Genomic DNA, 19,180 nt, shown 5'->3' on the forward strand with positions numbered 1-19,180 from the left:
ACTCAATGAGCTTGGCTTGTTTAGCCTAACTAAAAGAAGGCTGAGAGGAGATATGATTGCTCTCTATAAATATATCAGAGGGATAAATACCATGGAGAGAGAAGAATTATTTAAGATCAGTAGCAATGTGGACACAAGAACAAATGGATATAAACTGGCCATCAGGAAGTTTAGACTTGAAATTAGACGAAGGTTTTTAACCATCAGAGGAGTGAAGTTCTGGAACAGCCTTCCAAGGGAAGCAGTGGGGGCAAAAGACATATCTGGCTTTAGGACTAAGCTTGAGAAGTTTATGGAGGAGATGATATGATGGGATAGCCTAATTTTGGAAATTAATTGATCTTCGACTACTAGCGGTAGATATGCCCAATAGCCTGTGATGGGATGTTAGATGGGGTGGGATCTGAGTTACTACAGAGAATTCTTTCCTGGGTGTCTGGCTGGTGAATCTTGCCCACACACTCAGGGTTCAGCTGATCGCCATATTTGGGGTCAGGAAGGAATTTTCCTCCAGGGCAGATTGGAAGAGGCCCTGGGGGTTTTTCGCCTTCCTCTGTAGCATGGGGCATGGGTCACTTGCTGGAGGATTCTCTGCACCTTGAAGTCTTTAAACCATGATTTGAGGAATTCAATAGCTCAGACATAGGTTAGGGGTTTGTCACAGGAGTGGGTGGGTGAGATTCTGTGGCCTGTGTTGTGCAGGAGGTCAGACTAAATGATCATAATGGTCCCTTCTAACCTTAATATCTATGAGTCTCAGTATTTTCTCTACTAAGTATATGTCACTCCATGGTGATGCTAGCCTCTTCCAAAGGCAACATTGTAGTGATTTTAGGGATGACCATGCTGCATTCATACAGATGCAGCGTGCTTTTATTGCAGTTAAAACTGGCATATAAACATTGCAATGATGCCTAGACACTACAAAGGTTGGTGTTACAAGTAAGCCAGCCAAAACTGCAACATGAGATTTAAAAAACTAACCCCTCTTCTGTCAAAATTATACTACTTATAAACGCCTCCCAAAGTGGTGACCAGATTTTACAAACATGCTTAAAATAAGTAAGTTATTCAAATCAAGAGCTGGTCTCAGTGACACAGATAAGGAAGCTGCTCGGTTTCATTTTATAGAATTCATCTTCATGTCAAGATGTTAAACATATAATGAAAGCGTACAGTCCATATTTTATCCCACCTTATCATGCCTTAGGGGAATACCATATGCCCAGTGTTTCTTGCAGCAGAAAGACAAAATATGAACAGAATAAATTATTTTAGATGGAGCAATGTGCTGGTGAACTGTTCTGAAATACCATGGGCCTGGTTCTCATTACACTAAGGGCACTTACTCATCCTGGCACATACATCCAGAATGACCTCTTCACACTGCCACTGTGTAAATGAGAATTAGGCTCTGTATTTTTAATTCTAGCAAACCTCCTTGGTGCTGACAAGAATTGCTGCCCTCCAAAATAAACATGGATCCATCTGAAAATAACAATTGCTTCTCTTGCCCCAGTAGTAGTTCTGAATTCAACAGCAATTTAAACGGGCTTAGTAGGGTGAGAGAGGAAGGATGGGCTAGAGGTTGGGTTGCCAGCTGTCTAATTGCACAAACCCAAACACCGTTGCCCCATCCCTGCCCCAAGGCCCCGCCCCTTCTCTGAGGCCCCACTCCCCACTCACACCAGCCTGCCTCCCTCCCTCCATCACTAGCTCTCCCCCACCCTCACTTACTTTCACAGGGCTGGGGCAGTGGGTTGGGGTGCAGGAGGGGTGCAGGCTCTGGGCTTGGGGCTGAGGGGTTTGGAATGTGGGAGGGGGCTCTGGGCTGAGCCTGGGGCAGGGAGTTGGGATGCGAGCTCTGGGAGGGAGTTTGGGTGCTGGAGGGGACTCAGGGCTGGGGCAGGGGGTTGGAGTGCAGGAGGGGGTGAGGGCTCTGCGAAGGAGTTTGGGTGCAGGCTCTGGGCTGGGGCACGGGTGCAGGAGGGGGGGCGACGCTTACCTTGGGCAGCTCCCGAAAGCAACTGGGACATCCCTCTAGCAGCAGCTCCTAGTCTCACTGTGCTGCCCGTGCCCACAGGCACTGCCCCTGCAGCTCCCACTGGCCGCAGTTCCCTGGCCAATGGGAGCTGCGGAGTTGGCACACATCCCTGCTCCCCGGGAGGGGGCAGGCGGTCTCTGCGTGCTGCCCCTGCCTACAGGCTCCACCCCCACAGCTCCCATTGGCCGCAGTTGCGTGCTGGACACTTCCAGGAGTGGCGCAGGGCCAGGGTAGGCAGGGAACCTGCCTTAGCCCCACTGCGCTGCCGGACTTTTTGCACCTAAAAATCTCCCAGTTTGATGTCAGTAGCCTCAGGGAGATAGGGCCTGATTCCAGGAGATTCCTGGTGAAAGCAGAAGGGTTGATAACCCTAGCCAGAGGTCAGGACACCTGGGTTCAGTTCCCTGCCTCTGCCACAGACTTCCTGTGTGACTTTGGGCAAGTCACTTAGTCTCTCTCTGTCTTAGTTCCCCATCAATAAAATGGGATAATAGTACTGCTCTACCTCACTGGACCTCAATCTCATTGGACTGTGATGAGGATCACTACATTAAAGTTTGTGAGTCATTCAGTTATTACGATAAAAGGGCCATATAAATACCTTAGAGAGATAAGAAGCAACCACCGCACTACTGTTTTCAACTGTATTAATGGACACAGGAAGACCTATGTTGGCCACATATCAGTTCTACTTTTCAGAGCATGTATTCAACAGTAGTTTATACAGGGTGGAATGTTGTGTGGCACCATGTGCTGAATATATTACATACATGGGTATATGAGAACTTCTATGTTATCTAAGATAACTTGCCACATATATTTATGGACAAATTATGATCTCCTGGGGAAGGATAAGAAGCAGTGATGAGCTGTAAGAGCCCAGTGGAGCGCTCTGCAGAAAGCTCAGGAAATCTGGGGTAGTGGGGAGCATACCGTATAGCACACCATCTACCATGCTCAGTGTGTGCCTGACTCATCCTTTGAACCATGCAGGAACACTATTCAATATCTTATGTAAGCAGACATGCAAGTACATGCCCTTAATCCCCATCTTCCCTTCTCCTGTGGAGCAGAAGAGCTGGCAACCTCAGGAGAAAACATCATCCTTAGGGATTTTGAGCACAATCCCTTGCCCAAAGAAAAGCATCTGAACTTTTAGAGTCTCCTTCTCAAATTCAATCTCCAAAGATTTTTAAGTTCATCTATCCCTAAAGTGAGGTCTTCTTAGGTATGCGTGACCTGATGAGTTGCAGATAACTTGAACTGGAGAGGGCCTGTAAGAGTCACTTGTGATTAAAATGGATTTCCTTTTAGCTGAGATTCAGTAAAGGCCTGACTCTGAGCCCACTGAAGTCAATAGCATATCCCCAGCTGACTGGAATCACAGTGGTGCAGGACTCAAGTGTTGGACATTAATTCTTTGTAACTTTATAGAGAGTAAGCAAGAAGGAGGCATTTTACACAGTCCACAACATATATACAAGCAGCTGCTAAACATTATTTAATGCATTTCTATACAATACCTTCTGAAGGGCTCCATGCTTTTGCTGATGAGCAGAGATCAGTGCAACTGATTGTCAAGATAGACAGAAAAAATAAAGGAGATGAACAAAGGAAGTTGCACAGTTCTTTTATTAAAATGATAAAAGCAAACTATTGATCATGAAGGACCAGATTTTGACCGCCTGGTGGTGAGCAGTTATTCACAGAAGTAACACAAATACAAGCAGTATGAGTTACTGCTAACTGGCATAAGGGGAACAGAACCTGCCCCCAAACCACTCTATTAAATCAAGCAAAAACAAGTCTGTTACTAAGGAAATACTTGTAATACTCAAAACACTGAATGAAGCAACTCACTGTCAAGGAATATCATTTGGAACACCCAATTCAAGCAGCCCAAAAATGAACGCTCTGCTAAAAGTGACAAGAACAACATGAAAATCTTACATGCCGCAATCAGGCAAAGAGAAATAGATCTGCAGTATCTTACAATGACAAGACTATGTTTGCCTCTGCGTGTTTTGAAAGAGATGGTCAAAAAGTTTAGGCTTGTTTTTTAACTAAAATGCTCCATTTATTCAGAAAATAGCTGAACAGGATGAAGGGCCACTGAGTATGCCAGTGGAAAGTATATCTTTTGAATTAAAGGATCGAAAACTCACTCAGGCAGAATACTGGTTGCTCTCAAGAACATTATGGGAACTAATGAAAGAACCTGATTTCCTGCCTTAAACAATTAAGTAATCAGCTGCCTTTGGTTACCCCTAACAACTTACACAGACAAGGAGATTACTAAGCAAACAAGCTGCAGCGTTGCAGAATCCACAGCCAACGGGAAAGCTGAAATGACATGCATTCCCAGCGGAGTCACTGCCTTTTCAATTTGAGAGAGAAGGAAGTGGGATTATTGAAAATCTAGGACTTGGCAGGCATTTACAGAGGTGCTCTCACTGATGTAATGTGTTCTTTTAAAACAAAACACAGAAATAACCCTTGTGGTCCAAAGAACATTTCTCCCCCTCCTCCTTTTTCCAGGATGCAGCCCACTAAGTTTGTGATTTCACCATAAATAGGAAGATGCTTATATACCATAATTACATCTCAGGCCCTGAAGAGATACATAGTGGTTCTAAACTCATACAACTTTACATTTCATATTTTAAAATGTTGCAGGCAATCAATATGTTCACGCTGCAGTGGAAATGGATAGTGTTAACCAGTTGGGCCCAGCTCCATCCACAGGATAACACCCATTTTTAAAATGTTTTTTAAGGAAAATAGTTTTTAGTTTCCTATGAGTTAATGATTCTCACTGGAAGAGATTGTAATGTGTCATATTTCCTATCAATAACCAAAAAACCCCTACATGCGTTAGCTAAAAAACAAATAAAAACCTGGTGCGGGCAGTGTCTTCACTTCAACCATCTGACTGAGTGTAAAAGAATGTCATATCTGTATCAAATATTCCAAGGTTCAGTGTGTTTCCAAGACAGATAAGCTAAAAATCAACTAAAAAAAAAAAAAGACAAAACTGTGACATTTCTTAATTAAATGCACTGTCCTATTTGCAAATGGAATCTTTCCATAGGAGCAAAGAGTAGAATCTCCAGGTCATTTTCTTCAGAATTTACATATTCCTTCTTCAGTTAAGCTTTCTGTTATATGTGCAATGGTATCACTTCATCTTCAGTGCCAAATCTCACACTTATATCAGGGATTTGTAACTGTATGATCTTACCCCAAAATACTGGCATGTCCTATGTGAAAATTAGACATGAGTCCAAACTCTGACTCCAAACACCCTTACACTTTATTAAAATTCTGATTGGATCCTACTCAGAACTTTGAATAGCCTTGCTCTATAATGGGCTGATCCTGAACTCCATTTCCAAACATCCCTGAATTTTAAGAAAGTTCTGTTTGGGATCAGAATGCTGAGTCTCAGACCTAATCCTACTGAAAATGTGACCCACTATGAAAATCTTCCATAGTAAACAATATTTTCACAAGGGGAAAAAATCCTCCTTTCAGATATGCAGGTTGGCACTAGAATCCAATATATTGCTCTTCCCATACAAGGTGGTGCATATTGGGAAGAAGGGGGAGGGGGAGAAACTAGAGACAAGGTCTATGTTGTACCTGTGAATTGTATCCTCTCTTATCTCAGTTTGCATGTACATGAGTCAAGGCATGTAATGTATATTCTTGCATCTATTTAGGGGGGTATTTTCAAAAGTGTTCTCTATTGGGCTGTCTCCTCCCATTGAAGTCAATGAGAACTTTACCATTGACCTCAATGGAAGCAGAGTTTGGCCTCTGCTAGGGGCTTTTGAAAATCCCATCCTAAAACAACACTATGATGAACTGTAAAATAAATGTCTCTTATAAGAAGACCATATAACTCTTTAAGGGTGCTGTAGTGGTATTGTGTGTTTCCATTCATGTTAACAGGCTCTGCTGCCCACTTTTCAGACAATAGATATTGCTGGTAATGGGAGCAAGAGCCTGAGAACTGTATTGAGAGCACGGGAATAAAAGTGTTGTAACAACACTCTGGGGTACAGTAAATACTTTCCTGGGCTTTACTGAGCACTCTATTCCCATCTGTGTGTGTTTGGTGATATTTTTATGTAGTCAGTAGAACCTGTCAAACAAAAATTTGAAAGTCAGCCAGTGAAAAGAGGTAAGAAAGGTATTTACAATTTGATGAGGGAGAAGAGGAGGTGAAAGAAAGAACAAGTTCTAGTCTCACCCCAAACTGACTGAACACTTAAAGTAAAGAAAAATTAAAATGATACACTGCTCACTTGAAATCAGAGAATGGAGCATTAGAAGTGTAGAAGAGAATAGTGCTTGAGAAATAAGGTAAATATTCACTCTGACTTACAATTATCTACCAATGCACTAGAGACATATTAAACAAACAGCTGTGCAATGTTGAAAATACTTCCAAGAGAATATGAAAAACTGTCAGCATTGCCAAAAGATAATATAAAATGAGGGAAATCTTGTAGGTAGGACACTTGGAAAGTGAAATTTACCGTAAAAGTGTATTACCCTCTCTCCATTTTTAACAGTATCTATTCTCCTGCACCATCTGTCCACCACAGGACAATTTAGTTATTGGGGAAATATTTGCTAACAACACCTGGCTCTAATGTTGTTGTTTTGTGGTTAACTTTCCTTTAGCGCTCTGCAATCTCATTTTCGCATGGCTCATGCATATCTACAAGATCACTCACGGCTATAATCATATTTTGTTTGGCCAAGGGTTTCAAAAGCAGCTAGTGATTCTGGACATCTTGCTTTTGAATGCCTAGTCTGAGATGTTTAAAAGGGGCCTGATTTCTGAAAATCTGGCACCTTTAAGGCATTTTGAAATTGGTCCCCCAAAAATGGGGGCTTGCAAAAATCATTAGTCATTTTATTTGCCCTTTTTCTCTGATGTTTTGTGAGCACTGAGCATCATCACACATGCATACTGCGCTCTGTTAAAAAGGAGAGACCCATAAAGTCCTACATTAGAAAGGGGATACCACTAGTCTTGAGTCTAAACTCTGACCTTCTGTTCTTGGCTGTGGGTCAGATTCAACGGATGGGGATCATTTTCCACTTCCATCATGGAATTAGCCAGAAAAGCCACCAAGACGTTTTGCATGACATCAGCTACTCTTATGAGATTTCTGACGTTTGGGAGGCCAAACTTCATGAGAGCCAAGAGCTCATATGGCGCCACTGCATCCAGATCCAAACCCAAACCCACAGTCAGCCTCAAACCTAACCTCAGGCCTGAGCCTAATCAAGATGCAGACCTAGATCCAAACACAACCTGCTTGACCCATATTTCAAACAACAAACCCATCTCCTAACTTTTATAAACCATATATCATGATAGAACATCACAGGGACAACACATTGCTTTTAGTACAAGACCAGCTAAGTGATGCTTTCCTGCACCATATTTTAGGGAGCTGACAATCTCAGTAAGATGTTTTGCTTTCTTCTTTGAAAGGTTTGTATCCTGCCACTCAGGATTTTCCTATGCCATACCACTTGCTCTTGAACCTCCCGATAATTAGGTCACAAAGACTGAATTAGCAACTCATCATGACCAGATCCGGACCCTGGGGCAATAAATATATATAGCTATATAGTTGGTGACCTTTGTATGAGAATAGGGACATTTTAGATTTTTCGAAAAAAATGCAAAGACCCTGAAATTTGGACGCATCTTCAGTTTTGCTTGAAAATTTTGTACAGCTCTAGTAAAGACACATAACCCTTCCCTTTACTTTCCAAAGCATGACAGGAAACCAGAAAAGGAGTACTTGTGGCACCTTAGAGACTAACAAATTTATTTGAGCATAAGCTTTCGTGAGCTACAGCTCACTTCATCGGATGCAGGAAACTAGTTAGCATACAGATTGGTGCACTTGATTGTTTGCTACAAGTGATTGGTGCACCTGATTGAAGGTGACTCTGGGTGAAGTTGTTAAGACATGGAGTAATGTTCTTGTGTCACTGTGCTGAGAGTTTGTGTCTCAGCTGTGTTAGCCACTTATGTTCCCAGTCACTTGGACAGGTTCTTGCAAGAATTTCATTAATTTTGCTCTGTTTTTCTTGGTTGTTGTTGGTTTTTGTTGGTTGGCTGGTTTTTTGCTTCTTTGGAGGTGGGGGTTATGTCATGTCATTTAGGCCCCAGTTCAGCAAAGCAAAGCACTTAAGCACATGCCAGCGCATATTGCTATTCAGCACAGCACTTAAGCATGTACATTGCTGAATTGGAGCCATTAGGCTGGAATCCCACAAGGCAATAGTTTTTAATAACATCAGCAATTCTCACTCACACTGAAGAGGGAGGTTTCAGAGTAGCAGCCGTGTTAGTCTGTATCCGCAAAAAGAAAAGGAGGACTTGTGGCACCTTAGAGACTAACCAATTTATTTGAGCATAAGCCTTCGTGAGCTACAGCTCACTTCATGTATTCAGTGAGCTGTAGCTCATAAAAGCTTATGCTCAAATAAACTTGTTAGTCTCTAAGGTGCCACAAGTCCTCCTTTTCTTTTTGAAGAGGGAGAGAGAGAGAGAGAGAGAGAGAGAATCTTTTACTGTCCAATAGAAAGGGTATCCACAGGTCTTACTAACATCCACACCCTACTTCCAAACTGCGGCAGACACTCATTACAGGCAACCTCTTGGTCAGACACACTCTTTGGTTCTATAAATGAAAAATCAGTAACAAGCTGTGTTGATAGCATAATTGACATTGGAGCATCCATGCATCAAGCGTACAGCCTATGGGGGGATTTAGAAAAGGGCTGGAATACTGTAATACCTGGATATCGAGGACAGCAGGCTGCAATATTAGGTCATTCAGTTGGAGGAAAAGCATTATATCTACCAAAAAAAATCCATAAAATCTAGCATCAGAATTCTGAGTGGTGATGACCATAAAATAGAATTGGTATCCATAAAGATTCATAACTACCTAAATATCCTTGGAAGACTAGATTATTGGCTTCCCACATCAGGAAAAGGATATTGAATGCACAATGATGAGAGAGATCACAGAGGAAAGTAAAAGTAGCAAACAATAATAACAGATATCTTCTGCTACTGCATATAAACTAATTAAATGCCACAATGTGGCAAAAGTTAGAGAAGTAATTTCTCGACTTGTAAAAAGGATAGCTTTTTGTAACAGGGAAGAGACGTATTAGAAGCATACCAGGTAATGAATGGTATAAAAGACTTAAAATGGGTGCTCCTTATCCTCTCTTATTATACAAGAAAAAGGAGACATGCACTGAGATTGAAGGACAACAAATTTAAATCTGATAAAAGGAAAATTAAAGTACTACACTCTTGTGGCCCTCCTTGTCACAAGAGATCACTGAGACGAAGAGCTTAGAAGGTTTTTAAAAAGGATTAGACATTCATATGGATGAATATCCACAGCTATATTAAAGGGGATACTTATTTGAAGTGATAAAAGCTTTCATAATTCAAGCAGAAGACAACAAATAACTAACTGACAGGAGATAGGAAGAAACTTTCCCCTTTAGGCTAGGTTAGTCCATAATTGTTCACTACGAGTTTTATTGCACTTTCTTTTGAAGTATATGGTACTGCCCATTGTCAGACAGGACACTAGACTAGACAGACCACTGGTCTCATCTGATTCCTAAATTCCTATGCAGCCTGGTAAAGGAGCCAGTAAACTCCAACTCCATTGAGTTGGATGTCTCAATTACTTGTTATTAATAAAGTGCCGACAAAAGGCTGTACAAGTTGAAGATACCAAGAAGAGTGCTCAATAATAACATTCAAGAGCAGGTCACGTGGAAAAAGGTAGGGAGAATGACTGGAAACAATAGGAGGGGAGACACTACTCTTGGGGAGCAGAGCTCATGTACATTGTTTTGCCTATTGTCTTTATGTGGTTCACTGCTGATGAAAGGCTTCATTGAAGAAGCATGTAGTGGAGAGGAATTTGGATAAGAGAGGGTGGAGGGCTGGCATGCCAGGAGGAGAAGACTAGCTCAAGCGTGGAAGAAGGCACAAAGATGAGAGGGGGATAGGAAAGGAAGGGTTGATGCTCAAGCAGAGACAAAAAAAATTTTGAGACAAGCAATTAAATTTAATTGTGTGTCCACAGTAGAAGAATAACTAAAGATGAAGAGGTAGAACAATGCCATACCATTCAGAACCCTTGCATTTCCATGCATTTCTAACAAAATAGAAGATAATCATGGGAAAAGCATCTTACCTGAGGTCATTCATTATGGGATGAAACTCACCTCTGTGCAGAAGCCCTGCACTGCTTAGGTCTTCAAAACATGGCTTTGGAGGTACTCAAGTGTTGCCTTGTATTGACCCTGAACAGGGTTGAATTTCACCCTATAATGAATAACCTGAAGCAAGTTGGGTCCCACACTTCTGCTGATCCAAGAATGGTTATTGAAGCTACATGCTTTAACACAGCCCAGGTGGGTCCATGGATTGTCCAGGGAAGGAATAATTGATAACTAAATCAACTACACAGCCCGAGGCTTAATCTTCTCAAGAAGGTTTGACTGTATAGCTATACAGTACTGACAAACCTTCCTAGTATAGATACAGCTTATAGTGCAAGCATGCTTTTGCATTATAGTTTATACTGGTTCCCACAAAGAGATAAGCTATAACCATCAAAAGCATGTTTGTCAATGTAACTGCATCTACACTAGGGCTTTTGCCAGTATATAAATGTCATCAGAAAACCCCAACACACCCCTCCCCAATATTTTATGCTGGCAAAAGCTTTAGTCCTGACCTTAGACTTTCAAAACAAACTTCAACAGTTGCCTGCTCAAAATATATCCAGGTACAAACAGTGTTGAAAATGACTGATCGGTCATATGCAATTCGTTTGACAAGAATCCGAAAGAAGGGGGCGGTGAGCAGGGAGAAAGAAGCAGAAAACTTTACCAGAGCCACGTAACCTGAGTAAATGAAATCATATTTAACTAAGGGTGTGTATTTAGACTTGATCTTACCTTGGTGACTTAGCCATTAGTAGGAATTCACTGTTTACCTTCTGGATTCTTATCAGTACTTAGGCAGCATTTGCACGTGATTTTCAACTGATTGCTCAATGGGCTCTGTGCTATACTGTTTTGAAATAAATGAAACCACAGCAAGATCACAGAGGAGTAATCTCAATTATCTAATCTGTTAAAACTGCATGGTTTCTTTTCTACCTGACCCCACATTAAGGCTTCATCGGTGGGTCTAATGATGTCAAACTAGATCCCTCTTGCCAGTTCTGTAAAACTAAACCTCCACTGTCAATGCATTTGAAAAATTATTTTTTCCAAATTGCTTATTCTTAGTACCTTTAGAGATTGATTCCCAAGAGGTGATGAACAGCTATGATGTTCATGCACTTCCATTGACTTCAATGGGAGTTGTGGGTGCTCAATCTAGACCCAGGAATCTCTCTCAGGATCAGACCCTGCTGATGAATGGTGTGATTTAGGCCACCTTTAGAGAAAGCTGGAGTGTTGCTAAGTTTAATGATGCAGCAAATAACCATCTGAAGATTTTAACTTTCAGTTGTTCTCTGTTCTTGTCAGATTGTGAATCAAGATTAATCCAATAATTCATAAAGAGAATGTGTAGTGCAAATACAGCTCTTGGTAAAACACTGGGCTAAGTGGGCATTCACAAAGTTCAGGCTAGGAGGGGAAACTTGCAGGCATGCATCTCGCCTTTGATTTGTACGTCTTCACTGAATGTGGAAGGTAACAGCCAAAACGTCTTCACAAAAGTGAACAAGTTTCAACCCTGTATATCTATTTTGGAGGTTTTCAAAGAGATTTTAGGGGAAATCTTAGCAGCGTATGACCTGATAGCTACATAAAAAAGATTATACAGTTTTCATTAGGATCTGATGCCTTGTTGCCTGCTTCTTAGCGCATGGGACAGCCCTCCATATGCATCTTTAAAATGGCTGGGGCCTTCTGAGTAATTCACATGGGAGATGGGCTTAAATGAACTCTTTCGTGTAAATTAACATGCATGACAATAATTTGTGTCACCATAGAACGTAGAAGCCCTTGTCATGGACCCAGGCCCACTTGTGCTAGACACTGGTCAAACATAGAACAAACAGATCCAATTCACAACCAGAGATCCATGAGAATGATATAGCTCACTAAACAGGGTTTGGGTTACAAAGAAATTATGGCTCGATGCAAGGGAAAACGTGCACCACAACCAAAATCCATGTATACTAACTGGAAATACTGGAATATGGTTAAAAGAAAAGGAGTACTTGTGGCACCTTAGAGACTAATGAAAGGTTTTTTGTTTTGTTTTTTCAAATAAATGACTAAACTGAGCTATGCTCCCTTTCCTATTTTCAAGGTTTCCCATGACTCCTACCATTGATACTAAGTGCCAGTTGCTACTCTAATTAGGCCCAGTAACATTTATCATTAAGATTCTGTACTACCCAGTGCTTCTCTGAGGCACTACACAATGTATTACATACCTAGGGAACCACTACTGAAAGAATAATTCAGGAGTAAGTCTCCAGTAGAAATATATTAGAGCAGCAGGAGTTACAACAGCGATGGGATTTTCCTTACTGTGTGCATTGGTGGTGGAGAAGGTGGTTCAAGATGGAGCATATGAACGGTAAGGCAGCTCCATGAGTTTAGGTAGGTCTTCCTGAAGTCTCTGTACTTGCCTGGTGCCCTCCTTTTTGAACAAGGATCTTTATTGTATCTTCACAGCCAGGAGGATGGTGCAAGGAGTGATGAAAAATAAGGCTTGGTCTACCTGGATAAAAGTTAGGCTGGCATATTGACGTCAGCCATGGGTGTGAAAAAAACCACACCCTGACTGACCTAACTGCCAACCTAACCTCTGTGTAGATGCAGTTATGTCAACAGAAGAATGTTTCTGTCAACGTAGCTACCGTCATCTGGGGAAATCGTGTCCCTACACCTCAGAAAAAAACCTTCCCATCAGCATAGGCTCTGTCCACACTACAGGGTTATACCAGCATAGCTATATAGTTATGCTAGTAGTCTCTATAGCATAGACATGCACTAAACAAAGATAATTCCTCTCCACTCCCCATACCATAGCCTTCCACAGGGGATATGAATTAGCTGGCATCATTTCCTTCTCTATTCAAAGACACAAATACTCAGTCAAGAATTAGCAGTGGGCAAAAATGTGCCAACTCTCAGAGTTATCTGAACATCTTCAGTGTGCAAAATGAGACTGAGAATCTCCCAAGAGCTTGCTGGCTGATTAAATTTTCAGTACTTTACTGCTTCCAGTAAAGCTACGAATACTTTTTCTGAAGTATTCCAGCACTTATCTTCCCCAGTCTGGCGGGAAACCAGGAGGAAAACCACACAAAAATAGAAAATAACAAGGAGAGTAAAAAAGAAAAAAAAAATTTTTAAACCCTCAAAAAGTTTGTTTTGGCTCAAATTTTTGGCAGGTTCAAATTTTAATCAAAATATGTTCCACTTCCCTAGAAGACAATATATGAATGTGGAAATCCAGAAACCAAACACCCTAAAAGAGACTAAATTAGTGTAGGTTTCAGCTATATACCACAATGGCCGCAACTTCTTTACTGTAATTTTTGAAAGAGAGAGAGAGAGAGCATGAGCAAGTGTTGCACTTCAAATATGTTGCATAGAACTGGCGAATGAGTATTCATTCCATTGCCTTGCATCGGTTGGAGTAAGAATTGCTCATCTTGGTGTCAAATACCCTATAGTGCTAACAGCAAATGGAGATTTTCCTTTTGCGCTAATGATAGGGACCTGTCCTTTTGTAGCAGGAGGATTTGAGTTTCTTCCCTGCTTTTACATGAAATTTCACACAGCCACGGTAGACAAAACATCAGCTATGTAATCCCACCAATTTATTACAATATATTATTTCCAGCTGGAATCATTTGCTAATATATAAATGTTTGTAGTTATAAAAATTCATGCTGCCTTGATGCATATCTTTTCAATAAACACATATTTGTATGTTTGGCGTATTACCTCATAAAAACGGTGATAATCTCTTTGATACGCTCTGATTTTGTCATACTAATTTTACATTTAGTAATCCAAAAAGGCAATTAATTAAACGATAAAAGATACAAACTAAGAATAAAAATCCATTTTTTAAAACCTATCAGCCCAAGAACATATCGTCCAATTGTAAAGCAGCATGTCTCACTAGTGTTGTCATGACTCTTGTGTTATTTGGTGTTTTTCATAAAGCCCCAGCTACTGGAATCCTGTGATTGCATGTCAATCTCTGTTTTCATTTAAACTGAAAGTAAGTTTTTCTAGCCCTCATGGTTGTAGAGAAAAGCTTTAAAATGTGAACCTCGTACCATAAATGCTCCAAACCCCAAAGGCATGTAAAAATAAGAACCCCAAAATATTTTTTACAATCTCATGATTTTTAAAGCTGATCTCTTGATTTGGGTGGGTGAGGCTGACATGATTTTTAAACATCTGGAGCTAGCAATACTGCAACCTACCATTTACGGCTCCTCTCCTCAGAGCACGTGTGTCCTATGCACTGAGCAGCAAACACGGTACCTGGTTGCCATGGGGCCTGATCTGGCACTCAGTGAAGTCAATGAGAGTCTTTCCATTGACTTCAGAGGATTTTGGAACAGTCTCTTTGCGCATAAATCAGGGGTTCTCAAACTTTTGTACTGGTGACCCCTTTCACATAGCAAGCCTCTGGGTGCGACCGCCCCCCTTATCAACTAAAAACACTTTTTAATGTATTTAACATGATTATAAATGCTGGAGGCGAAGCGTGATTTGGGGTGGAGGCTGACAGCTTGCGACCCCCCCCCCCATGTAGTAGCCTCGCAACCCCCTGAGGGGTCCCAACCCCCAGTTTGAGAACCCTTGGCATAAACCAACAACACAGATTAGTCTGTTGCACATTTGGAGGGTTCATGCCATACTGCCTGCACAGGAGGAAAATTTTCTATATACCCTTTTCACCCTCCAAGGATCAGTTTACAAGCCAGGATTTACCCATGGGAAATAACTGATGCTGGCAGACCAGGTGGCAGTTCATGCCCAAGTCCCCGTGTCTCAGCAGAGCACTGACAAATATATAGTCTGGCTCATCCTGTGTGTTAGTAATGTTAAAACAGGTAGTAGGGCTATAACTGTGTGTCCTAGACTTTACTGAATACTTGTGAGTTGTTGCATGCATTAATCTCACTTATAACAGCTGTATCCCAAATTGTAAGGCAGTATTTAAGCATTTGTATAGTAAGCCCCTGTGACTGTGTAAATTGGCAGACAGGAGCGAGACATTAACTATTGTAAAGTACTGTTCTCCAACAGAAGATGTTATGCCCCGGCCAACAAGGACATCAATGCCAGACAGACTATTGTGTGCCACTAAAGATGATAAAAGATTTTGTTGCTCTGCTTCCCTCCACCCCATTAAGATGAACCATGCACGTGGATTCCTCCCATCGGACGAGTTCACAGCTCAGAGCACATGGGAGGAGGGGAATAAAAAATCCTAAGAAAAAGTAACTGTATGTCTGTGCTACCTGGACTCCGGGGGTCAAGGTTTCTAGGCTGTGACAAAGTTCCTGCGCTACCTTGGTGGGTCTTGCGCTTATTGGCGGATTTGCTCACCTTGGAGCTTCACAGCAGCCCTCAGCTTGGCCGTTTTTCTGAATTCACAGTCCAGGTCGACTCCTCCTGTGTCTGACCAGGAGTTGGGAGGATTTGGGGGGAACCCGGGCCCGCCCTCTACTCCGGGTTTCAGCCCAGGGCCCTGTGGAATGCAGCTGTCTAGAGTGCCTCCTGGAACAGCTGTACGACAGCTACAACTCCCTGGGCTACTTCCCCATGGCCTCCTCCCAACACCTTCTTTGTCCTCACCATAGGGCCTTCCTCCTGGTGTCTGATAATGCTTGTACACCTCAGTCCTCCAACAGTCCACGTTCTCACTCTCAGCTCCTAGTGCCTCTTGCTCCCAGCTCCTCACACGCACACCACAAACTGAAGTGAGCTCCTTTTTAAAACCCAGGTACCCTGATTAGCCTGCCTTAATTGATTCTAGCAGCTTCTTGATTGGCTGCAGGTGTTCTAATCAGCCTGTCTTAATTGTCTCCAGAAGGTTCCTGATTGTTCTGGAACCTTCCCTGTTACCTTACCCAGGGAAAAGGGACCTATTTAGCGTGGGGCTAATATATCTGCCTTCTATTACTCTCCTATAGCCATCTGGCCCGACCCTGTCACAAGGCCTATGGAAGGGATCCCCAGTTGCTTAGCCTGGATTAGCCCTAAAGGACATATAGAGCTTGCTTATTACAGAAGCTTCTGCTACCTTTTGAAACTTAAGATTGTAACTCATTTGCATATCTATGTTTAGCTGTTTTAACCTTGTAAATAACTTGTGTTTCCTGTTCCTATTTAATAAATATGCATATAATTTATTATAGAATTGGTCACAATCATTGTTATTGGAATGAGATCTAACGGGCAATTGACCTGGAGTGACTGGTCCTTTGGGACTGGGAGTAACCTGAATATTGCCGTGATTCTTGGTATAAGGGACCATCTATCACAAAAGTAGACTGACCTGAGTGGCAAGACAGATCAGAGCACAAAAGGGGGCGGTCTATGATTCCATGTTAAGGATGTTATAGAGCCTGAGGAGTTTATAGTTGATAATTGGTTGGTGAAATCTAACTACAGAACTTGCAACCAATTTGGGGTTTGTGGCCTGGTTCTTAACTGTCTGCCCTGAGGTTGGTACTCACACTCGAGCCGCTGCAGGACAGCTTGACAATAACTTCCTATGAATCCTTTTTATGAACAGGGCAAAGTGCAATTATACATGTGACTATAACGTACATTTTTGTCATGCTGCGTCTTCATTTCTGCATGTTTTATGCATGCGTGTCTGTGCACACACACACACCCATATATATATATATATACAAACATGCTTATTTTATTTTCATGTAACTAGTAAATAAGTAATTCCAATGCTTGAGCTATTAACTTGCCTATAGTATCTAATAGTCTTTCTTCCTCTCTCACACAATGATATTGCAGCACAATTCTTCATGTATTTCTTTGCAGGTAAGTGGTATGTCATGGGCAAGAGCAAATTATACAAATAAAAACATAGGATGGCACAAACACATATACACACAGAGAATGAAAAAACGAACTTAGAACAGCTCTCGCTGCATAGAGGATAATTAATTCATTGACTGACAGTGCAAGACGAAACGTGCCCTATTCATCCCAAGGAAAGCAAATGGGCCAAGGAAAATGGAATGCTCAAACAGAGGAACTTTGTTGACAGCAAGGTGAATTTTCTTATTCTAAAAATTGCATTCTAGGCACCAGTCTCAAGGGGTTATTTCAGGACTCCTAAACTCGAACCTTGATTCTGCTACTGAGTCATTCATTGCATGACCTTGAAAAAAAAATAATTTAATGGCATAGTGCCTCAGTTTGTCTACTGTAAAATGGGTATAAAAATACAAGAACAATACTTTCCAACATCACAGGGGAGGCTGAGAGGCTTAAGTATTTATAAAGCACTTTAAGGGCCACGGTTGTATAATGGCAGCCTTTATTAATTAAGTACTATTTATTGGCTATCAATCATTATCTTTATAGCAGCTTGAGACATAAGCCAAAAGCAATGTAAAAGGGCCTAAATGTTAATGAGGATTTGGCCCATTGTAGCCAACTGTGGTCTCTGAAGAAGACAACTGGACACAGTTGTTAAAATAGAAATATCTTTTTGTGCCAGTTTCCCATCAACCCATGATCTACATGCACTGGTGAATTTTACCATTTCCCCCCCTTCGCATGTTCTAAATATTATATCCCTGGTTCGCTTAAAGACAGTTTGATTCTTAGTGATGCAACAGAGATCTTTGCAAAAGTTATTTAACATTTGTGAAGATCAAACAACTGTTATGCAAGACCCAGCCATTACGGCGATGGAGGCAGATAAGAACGTAGCGCTTGGTCCTGCAAAGACTTGCACATGATTCATTTACTGTGAGTAGCCCCATTAACTTCAGTGGAACTACTCACAGGGAGAAATAATGATTTAAGCCGAGGGGAGTTTTGCCACTGACTTCAGCAGGAGCCAGGATTTTACCCACAGCACTTAAAATTAAGCCTGTGCTTAAGTTTTTGCAAGATCAGAGTCCTAAATAGAACAAAATGTAAATAAAATAGCGGTGGGAAATGGGAAATTAATAACAGATACTGTAGCAGAATTCAGTGAATGAAGCAGGTGCAAAACAAAAAATAGAAATCAAATAGGCAGATGACTTCACTTTCTATTTTTAGATATACTGCAGTTCCTTTAGGATCCTTACAGTAAGAAGACCCGGTGAAAATGCATATACTAGCTTCAGTGTGAGAGCTTTTGATCACAAAAGTAATATGTTGAGTGCAATAAAGCTAGGCAACTACATTGTCTGTCAAAGAGAGAGAGAGAACATTATCACAGGCAGTCACACCTTATCTGTTATTATTACACCATCATTCATAACAGAATTCAAATAGATTTTATGCTTGAAACTGTCAGTCAATGACAAGGCAAATGTGATTGTAAATTGCCAAGTGATATCCAGAGCAATAGGTATAGCCACCATTAAAAAAAGAGAGAGCGAGAGAGAGAGAGAGAGAGAGAGAGAGAGAGAGAGAGTCTACACTCAGTTTCTTTACAAATGCCCCAATTTAGCGATCAAGCAGCTATTAAATGTGCCAGGATAAACAAATGGTTGGGTCATTGATGAGCCTGACTTTGTGAAACATCTAAGAAGGTGTGTTTGGAAAAGGATACCACAACTGAGGAGCATTTTGAAGTAACTCGCGAATCAGCTAACCCAGGGAAAAGATAACTCACTTGAGAATGATATAATTACTTTCAGTTTGCTTAAAGCCAAGGAAAAGTTGACACAGCGATTAAAAGGGAAAAAAATGAGTGAAGGGAAAAAATAGAGTTACTTTATACTGCCTGAATCCAGGCTATTTTGAGGCCTAGGCTCTGAGCTTATTTGAAGAAAGATTATCTTGACAAATTGGATAAACATTTTA

This window comes from Lepidochelys olivacea (assembly GCF_965140295.1).
Source record: "Lepidochelys olivacea isolate rLepOli2 genome assembly, chromosome: 9".
Taxonomy (NCBI): Eukaryota; Metazoa; Chordata; order Testudines; family Cheloniidae; genus Lepidochelys; species Lepidochelys olivacea.